Source organism: Bombus impatiens, unplaced genomic scaffold, assembly GCF_000188095.3.
Source record: "Bombus impatiens unplaced genomic scaffold, BIMP_2.2 scf_0135, whole genome shotgun sequence".
NCBI lineage: Eukaryota > Metazoa > Arthropoda > Insecta > Hymenoptera > Apidae > Bombus > Bombus impatiens.
The window spans coordinates 347,475-363,729 of NT_176554.1; the positions used below are offsets into that span (position 1 = coordinate 347,475).

General features: G+C 44.4%; 1 protein-coding gene across 5 annotated transcripts in view; it reads left to right on the forward strand.

Annotated features, from left to right (window-relative positions):
- The first annotated feature begins 6,095 nt into the window (after positions 1 to 6,095).
- The window catches only part of LOC100747554 (CUGBP Elav-like family member 4), a 548,998-nt gene continuing 538,838 nt past the window's right edge, over positions 6,096 to 16,255 (forward strand). For all 5 annotated transcript variants that reach the window (XM_033319135.1, XM_033319129.1, XM_033319138.1 and 2 more), the window contains exon 1: positions 6,096 to 7,510. The gene's annotated coding sequence lies outside the window, so the exon portion shown is untranslated. The remainder of the gene's footprint in view (positions 7,511 to 16,255) is intronic.

Sequence of the window (16,255 nt, forward strand, 5' to 3'; positions counted from 1 at the left end):
GACACGAGGTTCACGAGGGCTGTCTGTCCGCTCATTCCGTTCGTTCGTCCGTACGCTCGTTCGTCCGTCTCTTCGTCTGCATGCACGGGCGTATGTTATCCCACTTTTTTTGCCACAGGGCCTCTCTACATCGACTCTTCTCTCCGTCTCTCCTACCCTCGCGAATCGATCCAGTCAGAACGCATCGCCCTTTAGCCCATTGAAAATTGCTAGGATTCGGAACAATTTGGTGTTCGAATTGACGATGCAGGAATTGTTGTTTTTAATCCGGAAAACGAAATCCTCTTTATAACGGTACTCCGTTGTCCTGCAAATAATACCGCTTACCGACATCTTTACGTGCGACTTAATCGTCGCCGATCGCATCTTTCGGCGGCCTCCCCCTGCTTTCCCTGCCATCCCGTAGCAACCTTAAACGTTTACCTTAAACGAATGGTAAACAGCGTCGAACAGAAGTAATCTACTATCGAGGGTAGCTTCCGTCGTGGAGAAGGATCCATTAAAATAACGAGTACGCGTATTGTTTCGACATAAATAGGCAGAAGCAGCAGTTGGCGAGAAAGAAGCGGCTGGCAATACTTTGGCAGATTCTAGACAGCGAGTGTGTGAGTGTGAACACCCTCCTAAGAAGGATTTGTACAATAGAATGGAGCAAGGCACTGGGGAAATAAGGTAATACCTACGGCTTTGTCTCGATCGAGGGCAAGAAGAGTCGCGTTGTTCGGGGAAGTAAAGGACCTCGGGTTGCACCACCTTATTCTTCTGAAACGATGCACTTTCTCTTTCTCGCTTGTTTCTGGTCCGTGGTCGTGTCGAAAGAGAGCCCACTCGATTCATGTGGCTATCGCTCCGATATGAAACTAAAATTACACGACAATGGAAGGCATAAGGAAGAAGTTTCGAGCAACGTCGATGCTTGGTTACCGGAAAATTCCGAGCCGGCGAGCACGAAGAATGGGAATTCCCATCGTGAAGGCAGCAGAAGGTAGGATCTTGAGATGGGAAGCATAACCTACGATGCATTTTCTCTCGTTGTTCCAGCGGATGCGAAGTTCTCCGCAAAGCCACATCGGCCCGTCGCGGCGTCGTGCCGCTCAGATACATTCGTAGGAGAACAAGAGCCGTGAAATTCTTTAGCAGAAGCTTCTGCACAGAATACATGGTCTTTTTTGTCGAATATCTATCCTATCTTCTATGTTACGCGATTCCTCTATTCGAGAAATTAACTAATAATTACGTACTTTTTTAAATAATCTCATTCGCACCGAAGATGTAACGCGTTTCCACTCAATTTTAACGCGGTACTAGTAGATGCAATTGATTGTAACAACTTGCGTAGAACGTTGTGAAACGAGCAACGCGTAGTTACGCATTACGTGATGCATTAGAACGAAACGACTGTCTTTAGGCGATGCACAGTTGAAAGCAGGAAGATAATCGAGACGACGCGACGGAAGCATGTCGGTATTCGGAATCTCATGGTAAAGCTCCTCTTCTGCTTCCTCGTTCGTCTTCTCCTTCTTTATATATTCACTCTTTAGTTTAGAGCAGGCTCTCTTACTTCTTTTCTGGCTGGTCTAATGTCCTAATCTTTCGTGTGCGAAGAATTGGACTGGGCCAAATGAAATTTGCATAATCGTTACTAGCGTACCCTTACGAGGGGTTGTTCCGACGATCCGCTCTGGGCTCTTTTGACTCGAAGGATAGAAGACGGCCGGCATCGCGATTCGCTTGATTGCTAAGGAAAACATTTTAGTTGATATACCAACTTATTATCTCGAAGTGACGAACGAATATAATTTTGCGCAGCATCGGAACTCTGAATCAAAGAGGGTAAAGCGAAACAGACAGACAGACAGACAGAGAAAGAGAGAGAGAGAGAGAGAGAGAGAGAGAGAGAGAGGGAGAGAGAGAGAGAGAGAGAGAGAGAGAGAGAGAGAGAGAGAGAGAGAGAGAGAGAGAGAGAGAGAGAGAGAGAGAGAGAGAGAGAGAGAGAGAGAGAGAGAGAGAGAGAGAGAGAGAGAGAGAGAGAGAGAGAGAGAGAGAGAGAGAGAGAGAGAGAGAGAGAGAGAGAGAGAGAGAGAGAGAGAGAGAGAGAGAGAGAGAGAGAGAGAGAGAGAGAGAGAGAGAGAGAGAGAGAGAGAGAGAGAGAGAGAGAGAGAGAGAGAGAGAGAGAGAGAGAGAGAGAGAGAGAGAGAGAGAGAGAGAGAGAGAGAGAGAGAGAGAGAGAGAGAGAGAGAGAGAGAGAGAGAGAGAGAGAGAGAGAGAGAGAGAGAGAGAGAGAGAGAGAGAGAGAGAGAGAGAGAGAGAGAGAGAGAGAGAGAGAGAGAGAGAGAGAGAGAGAGAGAGAGAGAGAGAGAGAGAGAGAGAGAGAGAGAGAGAGAGAGAGAGAGAGAGAGAGAGAGAGAGAGAGAGAGAGAGAGGGAGAGGCTGACAGGGGGGCAGTAGGGGGAGGGGTTTGTAAAATAAACATTTGGTTGGTTTATTCTTATATTCGGCGCACACGCATTCAATGGAACGCCTCGTCTAGAATTCGATAATAAATCGCAAACGGAATATCGAATACTTTTAATAATCGAATCGTTCGACTCGAATAAAGGGAGAATACTCGGCGACACTCCAACTGTATCTAAATTGTAAATGTCGTTAAACTGTAGCTCTTAGTCGTCGTTAGAGATGCATCGTTGAAGCTACAAGCTGTAGGAGCAATATGGGCGCTGGTAAATTACAAGGGTTTGCATTCAGGCCAACGTTTGCAGCTATCCAGTTACTTTCAATTGGTTAAAGTATCCAAGAATTGCTGCAGTGTCCCCGATCGATCTTTAATAAGCGTCTCCTTCGGATAAGGATCCAGGGTGGTGTATATAGGAGAAGGGCCTTGAAGTTACCGAGGTGTAGGGAAGGAGGAGTATAGGAATAACGTAGAACGCGTTGGCTAGGTCAGGAGGTTCAGAAGCCACCGGAGCCGATAAGGGCTTGCCAGCCATGCCCGTTAACGACTATGTAAATTGACGGGTCTATTTATTCTAGTCATCGTATCGAAACTCCGTCGGATGAAAACATCAGGCTCCAGTTTCTCAGAATCGCACTTCCGTTTGCGCACCATCGAGCAACCGCTTGTTTTACCGGTCTTTTCTAACACATCGTTTCCGATTTATCTCCTTCAACGTTCGGATTAGATGATACGTCTACGAGTAATTATAATTTGCCCCACCTTTCGAGCATTATACTCGTCTTTTTTTTCTAGATCGACGTGATGTACACGTTTTACGTTCGAGTGAAATCGCAAATAACTTTAGTGGCCGCGAAATTGCTTCTTCGACGGATACTCGATAAGAGAGTGGGCTATCATAACGCGCTGTCCGACCATTTTATTGCAATGCTAAAGTAGGTATTGATCCGAATCCAAGAGAATCACGAACTAAGGTGCTCGACGACCATCGATCCGTCGTGGAGAAAGAGGAGGAGGAGGTGAAGGAGAAAGAGGAGGAGGGTAATCATTTTCCGTGTCCTCCTGCTTCTCCTCCTCTTCCGTCGGTTATCCGAATTGGGTTCGAGGGGGTCTCGTAGCAAAGTTGGGGACTAGGAGAGGACACAAACACCTCCTTTCGGGTGTCGAGAAGGAGAAGGGATCGGTAGGCCCCGGGTGGCGCAGAGAAGCGAAGGAGATCGAAGGAAGGAGAAGAGAGACGGAAAGAGAAAACGGTGGAAAGTACGAGACGGAGAGAGAATTGCTTTCTCTCTCAGTTTGGAATGAGAGGATGCATGAGAGACTGCTCCAGACCGTGGAGAGAGCGGAGTGAGGGTGCTGCCTTGGGGTTCATTATTCAGGGCTATTGATTTCCATCCACCTCCTACCATCAGCCCACCCAACACCACCAACGACCAAGAGCAAACGAGAAAGAACAAGCGAGATGGGATCAGAAAGAGATTGACGGGCGGCCGTTCTCTTTCTTTCTTTCTTTCTTTCTTTCTTTCTTTCTTTCTTCCCTTCCCTTCCCTTCCCTTCCCTTTCCTTTCCTTTCCTTTCCTTTCCTTTCCTTTCCTTTCCTTCCCTTTCCTTTCCTTTCCCTACCCTTCCCTTCCCTTCCTTTCCCTTCTCTTCTGTTCCACTCTTTCTGTATCCCCCTATTTGTCTCTTTTGGTTCTCGCTCTCGTTTGCTCTCCTTGACTGTTCTATTCCTACTGCATCAACCTACATACTAACTGACATGCACTTAAACCAGCTACTCTACGTACAAGGAGTAGGAAACTCGTAGCATCAATTGCTATCTTCCACGAGTAATTCGACTATTTCGTTCTGAGAACGGTATATCGATGATATCTTCGATAAAGTAACATTTCCCTTGTGTTATCGGTTTCAATAAGAAAACTATCAATACACAACCGCGTTCCCGCTTGAAATCAATAGAGTTCTTATTTATCTTAATATCTAAATTTCGAAATCCATGAAACTGTCCAAACAGGGAGAAACGCGATTACCCGTTAATATTTATTATTCGATTCATTTGTGACAAAATGATACGAACTTTTCCAGCTAACTACGCTTGCTGTCTTTCGTTTAAATCATACCATTTTTTTGTAATCGTCTGTCGTTGTTAATAAAAGAGAAATCCATCGATACTCGTCCGAAATCTAGAAGATTTTCATTCGTGCTAATATCTACATTTAAAAATCCACGAAAACTCTCGATATCTTTTCGCCGATCCTTCGTCTTGGATTTGTCGATTTCTCTGTCGTCTTCTGTGGAGTTAACAGAGTTAGGCCACAACTTCCGTCGAAACTTTCTACCCGTAACGACGGTCCGAAGGAACTTGCGAGCTTTCTCTTTGAAATCCCTTGCTCGCGGTTTTCCGTCTGTGAGAAATCACCTTAAGGATCATGGGTATCACCGCCAGAGGGATACTCGTACGATCTTTATCCAGCATTCGATTTTTGTGAACACGCGCAAAAGGATATGTAGTTAAGAGCAAGACGATGTGGAAACATCAGGAAAAGTATAATTGATACTAATTGCAAATCGTTCGTTCTTCCTGTTTCGATTTGTTATTTCGATTAAAAAGCAATAAACGTACGGAATATAGCTTTCGTTGGAAATATTCCATTGGAAAAATGCACGAGTTCATAAAGAGCGATGAAACGTTGACAGAATGTTGTTTTAACGATGATTTATGGAGCGTGATCAAGAGTTCTTTAGTAGAGTTTACCTCGCTTTTCATTTTAATTCTACAAACGTCATGTACGTTTTAGAGAGGGACCGTGTGGTTAAGAATAAAAGAATTGTTATACAGGCTTTACGTTGAAATCATTTATGACGTTGATCTATCGTTATCGGTGAAACGGAAACCTTTTCTACGTGCATGATACTGCTGGTTGAATTTTTTCTTGTATATAAAATCAGTAGTCGCAGGTATCGTTTGAAAACGCGTTTAATTTATCACCATCCCATCTTAAAATAGCGTTGGACGTCTCGTTGACTCGTGTTAAAAAATACTTGCTTTTGTTATTTAGCAAGGTGAGAAGTTTGGAATACACGTTTGCGTACGATTGTTTCGTTAAGTTGATAAGAAGTTGCTCGTAAACCAAATCCGTTACTTTCAAACACAACTTGGTGCGATTCGTGTTCGTGAAACGAAGAGATACGTTTGGATAGGAAGGAAAATAAAAATCGGCATGGGGATTATCGTATCAGCCGTATCAACCAATTACTATTCGCATAATATTCACGTGAAATGGGTTTGCTGGTTCTATTCGTTGGTAAGGTTGGTCCGGTGCAATCGTTTGACCTGTTTGACCGTGTCCAACGTTGCGTAACGTAAAACTCCATTAGGTGTTAGCTCCTCCGTTGACGGTTAAACCGTTACTCGGTCTCTGGTCGTAGGTAGAAACGAGTGGAGTGGAGTCGAATCGTCGACGTAGACCAGTGATACATATATGCGACCGGCGGTACACCGGCGCGGCATAGAGAGAGGTATACCGCTGGAGCGGTGGTGTATCTATAGGGATTGCAGCGCCGCAGGCGCCGGCGCGAAACGCTCGCTCGCGAGACCACCTCCGCGTGGTAGGCTCATGACGTCAGCTATCCTCAGTGTGCGGAGAGCGACCGCAGTGTACACCATCTCCACGTTTTGGCAAAGAAGGCAGCACCAGCATCGTTGCTGAGCGAACGAGTTCTCTCACGTCGTACCGATCAGCTGGACGAGCATAGTGTCGTTTGTCACAAACCCCTTGCCTGCCTTCTCGTTCAGGTTGTTTCTCGCCGCGATACAGACTTTGTCGATCACACGCGTGTCAAACACGCGAACTCTGGTCGCGGTGGTAGATCGAGTGCGTCGATTTGAAGCGAAAACAAAAGAGGATCGAGTTTTCTTTGCGCGGCTGACGAACCAGGCTGGCTGGTGTCTTTTCGTTGTTTCGATCGACAAGGTAACGAATCCCTTTCTTGATGAGTACGACGACGCCGTCAACAATCACGGTCGGTAGCCACGCGGTTGACGCTCTCACCGCCGGTACCAGCATCTCCGAAGGGGCTGACACCTAGCACGAGGAGCGTCTGCTGCGGAGCTAGCGGAGGAGGAACGATTCCGGGGGGACCGCCTTCCCTTCCATCGTGATATAGTGCTGTTGTGGTTGTTATTGTTGTTATTATTGATATTTGATGATACACGTGCTCAGGTGTCGCGACTACTGACTACGCGGCTTACAATTTCAGATTGTCTTTTTAACGCGTCGTATAAAGATCTAATTTTACTAGTTGTCCTTCCGGTTTTAAAGTGTCGTCCTATGATCCGAGTGTTTTACGATCCAAGTCGGAGGACGGGAGTATCAACGACGTTCCAACTCCTTTCGAGATCGGCCAAGCGATTTCGAGGTTCGACAGATTTCGTTTAGTCGGGCTGATCGTCTACGCGAGGTCGACGACACGTGGATCCGAATCCGATCGTTCCTAGCTCACGTGGTCGTCGAACTACTACCGGCGACACCCTGATAGTGGCGCTTTAGCGATACTCACGGATGTTCCTCACGTTGAAAAGAGCTGCTCGTGATCAGTTTGAAAGTTGCCGGCTACCTGTGTGCCTGTTGAATTTTTATTGATGTTCTATAGCGACGTTGTAACATCGAACGTGATCCGGTGAGTGCCCGGCCGAGTGAAAAGAACGAAACCAAGAGGAAAGAAAAGCGAGATTTTCCTCGTCGAACGATATTTCCATTCTGCTGTCGAGGAATTGAAACGCGTGTGTGTGTGTTACTTTCATGTCGCGAATAGAAGGAGAGGGATGACGGTGCATCGTCGTTGTGCTGCAGATACCGTCGAAAAGGACGAAGAAGGCTCGTGAATTGCTTAAACGACGATCATCAGTGCTATAACGAGACACTAGTACCGCGTCGTTGTTTACGAGATTCTTCGTAGGATTTTTCGGATCCGCAAACACGCGGAATTAAGCAGGCAGCGTGGAGCGCTCGGCGATCGTGTGGCCGCGCGCCGCGGACCTCTACCTTTACCAACCAGGTAAATCAACGTTCTTTCACGAAACAGACCTTTTCGTCGAATACTCCTCTTTCCAACTCTATTTCGATGTTCCGCGAGAACCGTGCCAGCAAGTATGCCACGACGAGTGTATTTTCTTACGATAGATTTTCTGTCGAGTACGACCTGTGGAAAGCGTACAAATATTTACGAAAGTTTCACTTTTCGAGGATTCTGGGAAAGTTTGCACTTTGCGATAAAATTTAGATCAACGATTATTGGGAACTTTTCTTTTAACTTGCCGTTCGAAAGTTATAATATCCGTAGCGTCGAATTCGAACGAACAATTTATGCGACGAACTGGCATAGAAATCCGCGTCGTCTAAAAATTGCTATTTTTAGTCTCGCAACTAGTTTGTCGAGCAGGTAACAAGCGATCAACCGATTCTGAGGAAAAAACATTGCGATGCACGGTGGCAAGTATACTCTCTCTCTCTCTCTCTCTTTCTTTATGTTTTATATCTTTCCTCTAATGTATTAATACTTGCATCGCTAAATATCAATCGTTGTTTCCCTACAATCGCTCTCTTATCTCACCAGTTTCTATCGCCAAGGATGCTGTTTGTGGGAGTTGTTATAAATTATAAATAAACAGGTGGTAGTAAATAGAAAAGGATACGAAACGTAAAATAGAAATAATTCGTCGTTGGTTAGCTAGAATGTCTTCGGCATTCGTCAGTCCGAACGTCACATTTTTCGCACTCGCAATAAGACGAGAATGCGCAGCTTCCAAAAAGATAGCAAAGAGCTTCTTATGGTATGCCGAGCCATTCTTCAGTGCCTAAGCAACGAGCTTTCGTCGCATCGAGCGAGGGTGCATTCTTGTGCCACTACTGGATCTCCCAAGCATATCCCAAGTATGCTCAATAGGATTCATATCCGGTGACAAAGGGCGTGCTATTTTTCCGTGACGTCGCGCGTACCCTTACTTGCTCTTTTCTCTTCGCGAAACTCATCTTCTGAAACTTGGGAATGTTGCATATTGAATGGATATCCTTAGTACACGATGCCTGTCGTGTCGTATTCTAGGCTATTGCGCGATCGTTCAGTGACGGAATCTTTAAAAATTTAGACGTCGTTCGAACACTTGTAGCCTACGACTCTAGTAGCATGCCAGAATTTATGTGCCAAAGGGAACAGTCTGATCTTAATGGAATCTTTACTATGTTTTATAAAAAGGAACTCTTCAGGTACGCGAATGATAAGTTGATAAGCTTTATTGGTCTGTCCAAATCGGAATCTGCGTAATCTATATCGTCTATACGAAGCGTTACTTTAACGATAGAAAACTTTATGCAATGTTGCATGGTTGTGAACAACTATGATATTAAAAGTTGTGGCTAATGTAATTAACGATTGTTGAAAGATAAAAGTATTTTATCTATATAAAATTATTTAATTAAGGAAGCTCTACGTTGTACGATAAAATATATACTAATCTAAAATATATACTAATTTCTATGCATATCGGACAGTATATTTTTCATCGTAGCGATACACAAGATATTCCCTTCTTTCCAGAAGATGATTCGCGACGCGTAAGTACCGTTTATCCGTGGTTACAACAGATTCTTCCAGAGGAAGCGGTGCCAGAGTCGATCACCGAGGAATCAAATGAGTCGTAGAGGGAGGCGATTAAATTTTTGCGTGTTTGCGGTCGCGCAGTGGGTCTATAGCCGATGCCACTTGAGTTTTGGTTTTGGCAGCGCTTCCAAGAGTGTTTCTCCCTTGTATTTGCAATCGAGGCAGGTTACAGCCTGACCCGAATCTTTAAGCCAGACCACGGTCACGGGATGCCCCGACTAGCAAGCACGTAGTAACCTACACGCCAGGCTGTGCCAGGAGCGTCTTCCTACCTCTCTCTTTATTTCTTTCTTTTCCTTGGCTCCTGCCTAAAACTTTTCCCCTATCCGGTCCCCTTCCCTTTCCTTTGGGTTTCACAGGGATACGCTCCACATAGGACCACAGAGATTCGATATTATACCGGTCGAAACAATATTTGTTATCTGCATCGGATGTAGAAAGGAACTTGCGAAGTAAAGATTCCACCAGCTGAAACTTTTACAACAGCGACAGAAATTTTCTTTCAATTTCTTCTAGCAAACGAGAAAGGTGTACGTTCCGCGAGAAGTATCTGTGAAAATCGTATTCTACTGTACGTAGGTAAAAGGGGTACTATGGTAGAAGTGTTTGATGAAACAAAACCGTTTGATGAAAAAAACGTACTGCGTGTGTGTGTGTGCGCGCGAGAGAGAGAAAAGTATCTCATTGCTAACTGGCTCGATAACAGAATTTGTGCGGTGCTGCGTTTGTCTATTTTTATCTTAATAAATTCCGGTGTAACGCCTGAAGGGGTTCCTTAGTATTCCGGACACATTTCGAACGCGATGTTGGTAAAGAGTCGCACTTGTTGGCGTCCAGGGACACGAAGATGTTGGACGTGGGACACGGAGGAGTCGGCGAAGATTCGGTGGTAGTAGCAGGGTGAGGATCGCACTCGCAGGGACACTGGAAAGCGAAGCGAGTGCGCAGTGGTCAACTCGGATGGTCCCCCGGGAGATTTCTGGACCGCAGTTCTAAATCAGGTTTCATTCCCTCGGCGAGTCTCCGGCGCCTCAACCCCTTCGCCTCGTCGAACCTGGTTCCGATATACCGTACAAAACGAACCAACAGTACGCTACAATTCCTTTTTTCTGCGCCCGGCAATTTTCTCCTACGTGCCGGATAGCATCGAGCGCGTACCCGGAAAATAACCCGAAATGAGAAAATACTCTAACAGCATGAGGTACACGTTCGGAGATAGGAAAGAGGCACTGGTAAATTTCTGCCGTTCCAGTTCAATTTTTCGAAATCGACCGGAGAAGATCGTCGTTGGAGCGAAATGGCGTCTGTCGAAGTATCATATCGTGTGTGAACGTGTTAAGTCGAAGGTAACGAGTCGACGATAGGGGAAGCAGGCTGAAGGGGACGATCGTTCGACCGAGAGATCTGCACTAGGCACATGCATTATCGTAAACGATATCGCCCTCAGCCAGACGCGGGTTACACACATTTACGTCCTTTACGCGCTTGTGTGTGTCGCGTAAGGTGAAACAACCACACGTATTTACTTACGTACTGCGTATGTGGTAGAGAAACTTAGAGAGAGAGAGAGAGACAGATAGACAGAGACAATGACAGAGAGTATACGAAAGGAGTTACACGTTTTGTCATCTAGACCTGTGCAAACAACTTGCTAGGCGCCTTCGAGTACCTATCCATGACCTCGAGAATGAGTATGGATTATTTACATTCTACGCGATTCAAACAACATAACGTCTCGTGCTCTAACTTGTCTACATTGCTACTTTCATGCATTTTTTCATGTTCGATCTTCCAATTTTTATTCTACGTTTAGTCTATGTTGTATAGTTCGACTTGTCAATGGTGAAACTCGTAATTCTTTTGTTTTAATATTGCCAAATAACTACTAAATGAAACGTTAGCGTATAAGAAACAAAAGATACGTATCAAAGATATATATATATGTATATAGTTTTTACTTCTTGAATAGAAGTTTTAAACTTTATTTCTAAATTGATTTTGTGCTTTTAAATATTTTCAAGAAAATGATTTTTACGTTAATATTTTCTCATAATAATCGTTGAAATTTTGCGCGTACGGGAAACGAAGGAGATAATTTTACGAAGATCGGCGTTTGAAATTAAAACAGAAATAGCCTTTGTACCCGTCTTATCTCAACGCCTTTTGCAAATCTACGCGAATCTACGCAAATTTACGATGTGCTTGTTGGCGCGAGTGGCACGAGCGTGCGTATATTTCAGCGCGAAAGTTAGGAACTACTGTCGCCTTTGTACCATTATGGCCAGAATATTACAGAAAAAGATACTCGCCGCTCTCCTCGTATCGTAGCGGTATATGCAACGTAATGGCGACCTATACTGCAACATCTATAAACATAGATCAAGCTCAACAATAAGGCACCGGTAAGCGTATTGACATTTTATACTTCCTAGCAGCCGGTGACTGGTTGCCTGGGCGATCGTTGGAGCGTTACTCGAACCGCAATACCATCAACAGATGGAAGACGTAGCATTTTCTTCGCGATTCTCCGCACGACGAAATGCTAATAGACGTAAACAGATACCGCAGAAACGTTTATGAATCACTACGATCGAAGGAATCGGCCGGGAAACGGCAATTTGATCGCCTTTTACGGAGAAAAAGAATTGTCTTCCTTTTCGCTGAAGCATCTAAAGCAGAAGTCGTTCTTCGTTGCGTTACGTACGATAACGTTGAAAAAGCCGCTTCTTTTCACGACCTGGAAATTTGATGGTCGATGAACGAGTGATCTGTATCACCATCTATTCCGAGATATCGTTGTTTAATTACTGTACCTAGTCGACAAATAAATAGTAGAATAATCAAATTTGTTGGATCGACGGAAGGAGAAGTCTGTAACTAGGAGATTGTTAACCTGATTCTAAAGCGTATGGCTGATATTGGGTTAATACGGTGAAAGTCCTCGGAGAGAACTCCCCTCTGAATTGTGTTACCGGAACAGCGACGTCTGAACGTAACGCCTCGTTCCACTTAGCTGGGTGCGTAACTACGACAAGTAGATACAGTCTGTGTATAGTCAGACGTGACGTGTCGTTCAAACACGTTGCGCCCCTATTATTTTCCTCCACTCCGTACGTTTTACATAAATAGCTTTATTTGCGTATTGTAAACATGTCTTCAAACTCTCACGGTAATAACATTGGAATTGAGCAGGGACATACAGAGTCGTACCACGTGATATTAGCGTCTAATCATTTTTTGTTACATAAATATTTTCACCTTATTTATTTACGTTTCTAGTATGATATTTTGTGTTCAAACGTTGTTTGTATGGACATTTTCTGTTCAAACGTTTGCAAATCATTTTATAAATCTAAAAGCAGTACTATCTTCGTTTGTCCCAAAGATTTCGGTACGTTCAAGCACCGACGAGGAAAGCTACATTTTTATCACAGTCACGTACACCGTTTAATTTATGTCAGACTTCAGCTGAACCATTATTTCACTGGTAACCTTAATTTTAAAGCAACTAGATTATCCAGCGTTATCAAAATAGTAAATTTAATTGCGTGACAGTTCCCTGAAAATTCGGACACGAATAGTTTATTCAGCGCGATTGCGAGCAGTAATTACGCGTATTTTCCTGTTAAACAAATTTTACGTCGCTACGTTTTAATAACGGTCTATAAAATTACAATTCTTCGAATGTTTGAATCGTTCGAAGAGAGTTTGGAAGGAAGTTGCACGATATCTACACGTGAACTACATTTTCGCGTACGAGCGAGCGATTTTGAATACCTTCTTTCCGACTTTCTCCCGCATATTGTTTCTTATCGTATTTATCCCTTCGATAGCGACTTCCGTGCCAGCTACCGTATTTTGTTTTTCGCGTGACGATATTGCATATCACGGAGATATGTCGAGAAGGGCTAGAGGAGTCGATGGAAATGCAAAGAGGGGGAAAGAAGGGTGTGAAACATTCGACCACACAGATGAAACTGCGAGGGTTCACGCTCTCTCACATCAAAAGCAATTTATACGATTATTGTCTAGTGTCTTCGATGCACCTTAATCAAATAAGCCATGCTACGTCGACGACGCTGGAAAATCGAGACATTGAAGATACTTTGAATCGTCGTACTTTGAAACGCACAACGTGGAAAATGTTCTCTCGCTTGATCCGACGCCGTGCATATACAACGAGACAAATAGATCGCGCCGCTTCTTGCTCGATACGCAAACGAAAGAACAAGGATTCTCGATCTGCGACTTATCACGGGATGGTACGATATTCGCGTAAACGCAAGAATTTCCAAATATCTCGAGCAGCGGGTTTTATTTCAAATTTCTGTTAAATTTTTTCTTTTCCCCTATCGCATAATCTAAAGTAGGAAAATATTTGCGATGGAATATTGCAGCGAGTACTCAATTGTGACGATTTTCCCTAAAATGAAAGACGAAATCAAACGCGTAAACGTACGATAATATTTACTCGAGGTAGAATTTCTATATAAAAAAAGTAGTTGGTAATAGGGGAAAGTTTCACACCGTACAGTCCTTCAGCTGTTCGCCACGTCAGATTCGTTAACGTTGGTCTGGGAAATGTTTTCAAATACCGCAACTTGGAATAAGCTACGACCACGACCGCGCTGGTGGAAACAGTGCCAAAATCTCAAGAGAAACGCGCTCGCGTCCTCTCGTCTACTCTTGGCTGCAGCGCATCCCGCCTTCCCGACCATCCCTTGTCGGCTCCCTTCGCTTTGTTATGTTAATTGTTTCAAACTCGGGGCATCATAGCTACGTTTATTTTCCATTCTCGTCGCCTTTCTCACCTTCGTGGCTCTATACAGCCGCAGCTTTCGAATACGAGCCTGTTCAAACTTCTCTTTCAGCCTTGCTCCTCGTTCTGTAAATGCTCTATGGCACGCTGTTTAATTAAAAGAATCTACGATAATCGAACTTTCCCCTCTACTTTTCAAGCAGATAATTAGACGATGGCAAACAGCCGGTCGAAATTAGCAGTCGCCACTGATGATTCAGCAAGGTAGTTCCCCACGGTTCGTAATGTTTTTACGATTCTAACCAATCGAGAATGTTTCAGGAGGAAGCTTTTCTTTAAAACACGAAAAAGGAACTGGCAGCCGTACTAATCGATGAAAGGGTTTCTGCATCCGTGACTGTAATTAAAATATTGTACACAGTATATATAGCAATGGGAAGGGGGGAGGGACAGGGGGAAAGAGAGACAGACAAAGGGTCGGAAGTATTAAGGCGGGATTCGTGGCTCTTTTCTACCGCGCCCTTTCACCCACCTTTTCATCGACTGACTTTTCATCCCGTCTGCCTGAGTCTGACTGTCCTCTCGTCATAGCAGCGGCGGCGTTGGTGACGCTGGCGCCTTGCATATTTTAATGTCAACCCGGCGGAATGTAGTCAAAACTGTTATTACAGTTTTAATTAAACGAAAATTATATCGTTCCGTACATTTTTTATGCGAGTCTGAGCGCGCTGGAGCATGCTGACGAATTCAGGCTAACCGTACTCGCTGCGTCACCCTTGCTATAGTCGCGTACCGTTAATCCCTATGTTTTCTGTTTCGAATATTATACAACGAACATGCGCGTTCCTCCGAGAACTTTCGCTGTTCGCACTAACTTCTACGTGGAAAATACGCGATCCATCGGCAGTTTCCTTGAATTTCACATCCGCCGCGTAAATAATACCGGCCAAAGAGCCGAGAAACCGATGAATTTTTAAGCGAAACGCTTCTGTTTATTTTTGTACGGTTCAGTGATAAATACTCGCCATCGTGTGAACCGGTGTATCCATCGGTGAATAATTCTACGCTTGGCCGATAATCGTTTGATGAATTTCAAATGTAAGACGGCTGACGTAGCTAGCAAGGCCGAAAATTTAATAACGTTAAGACCGCCATGCACCGGGCGATATATCACACGCGTTACGTTGCCGGAAGATCTTTCATCTTTAAATGGCTACGCCCCGATATGTCTTCGCGCATATACGAACCTCTTACGCGTGGTATGCGAAGTACGGCCGGTATTTATGTTGCGACGATAAATTCAACCAACGTCTCAAAATGAGGTTAGAAATACGCGAGACCGCTTTCTCATGCATGCCGGTTTTTATCTCGTCGGACAATTTACGCGACGATTTTCTTTATAACAACCAACAACCCTATCTTTTGTTTCATTTACGTTCCTATTACGTCGATATCCGAGTTAAACATGTCTGAATTCTCCTTCCTAATGTCGTATGTTTCTCTGCAAAAGTATACCGCATTAACCATTTCCTGCGAAGCGATTAGAAACTACGACAGAATTTGTTTTTTAGTACTTTAAGCTTCCGTTGCAACCTTTATACGACAAATGTGTTCCATTTCTCCAAGTATTCTAGGGCAATAGGATATTCCCCTTATTCCTATTTTTAACGCAACGAAACATGCTTTTCTTTATGGTTATAGATAATTGCTAGATGAATAAATATAGATACCATAATTGCGGCTTTCTAAATCAATTTGGACACCCCATTGTATCGCGAATCGAACGTTTTTGAACCAAACGATATTTTTTCTCGATAGATTATGTTTCGGGGTGACTTTATACTCGTCGTATCGATAATGGTTTCTTGTATTTTACAAGGTGGGAAAGGTAGACAGGGATACTGCATTCTGTAGACCGTTTAGGGAAATGTAGGAGGCCCAGGTGCGTTCATCCTAGCTCGTCTCGTTAATTCAGATCGTGGCTTCTTGGACGAAATTTTGCCGTAATTTGAAAGCCCCGTAACACGGGTACAGGAGCTTGCTAAGGCGTGGTGTTCGGTCAGTCGGTTTCCCTAGTCTTCTATGGAAAGGTTAGGCTCTCTCTCCGTCTCTGTATCCCTTTCCTTTCCTCTCGTCTCTAGGTCTCCCGTTCTTTCTAGCGGAAGCAAGCAACTCCTTTGGCCTTTCCTGTAAAGGGTGACCTGACCGCAGGATCTCGGGCTCTCGCTATCGACGTTGCTTGTGCACCGGTTCTACTACAGAGAGAAGGGTAAAGGAAGGCATGGTTTGCTTCGCAGCTTCGTGTCGGGCTACCCAATGGATAGCCTGGCTAGCACCAAAGATGTCAGCACGGCATAATATTATCCCAAATGTCCCCCCCCCCC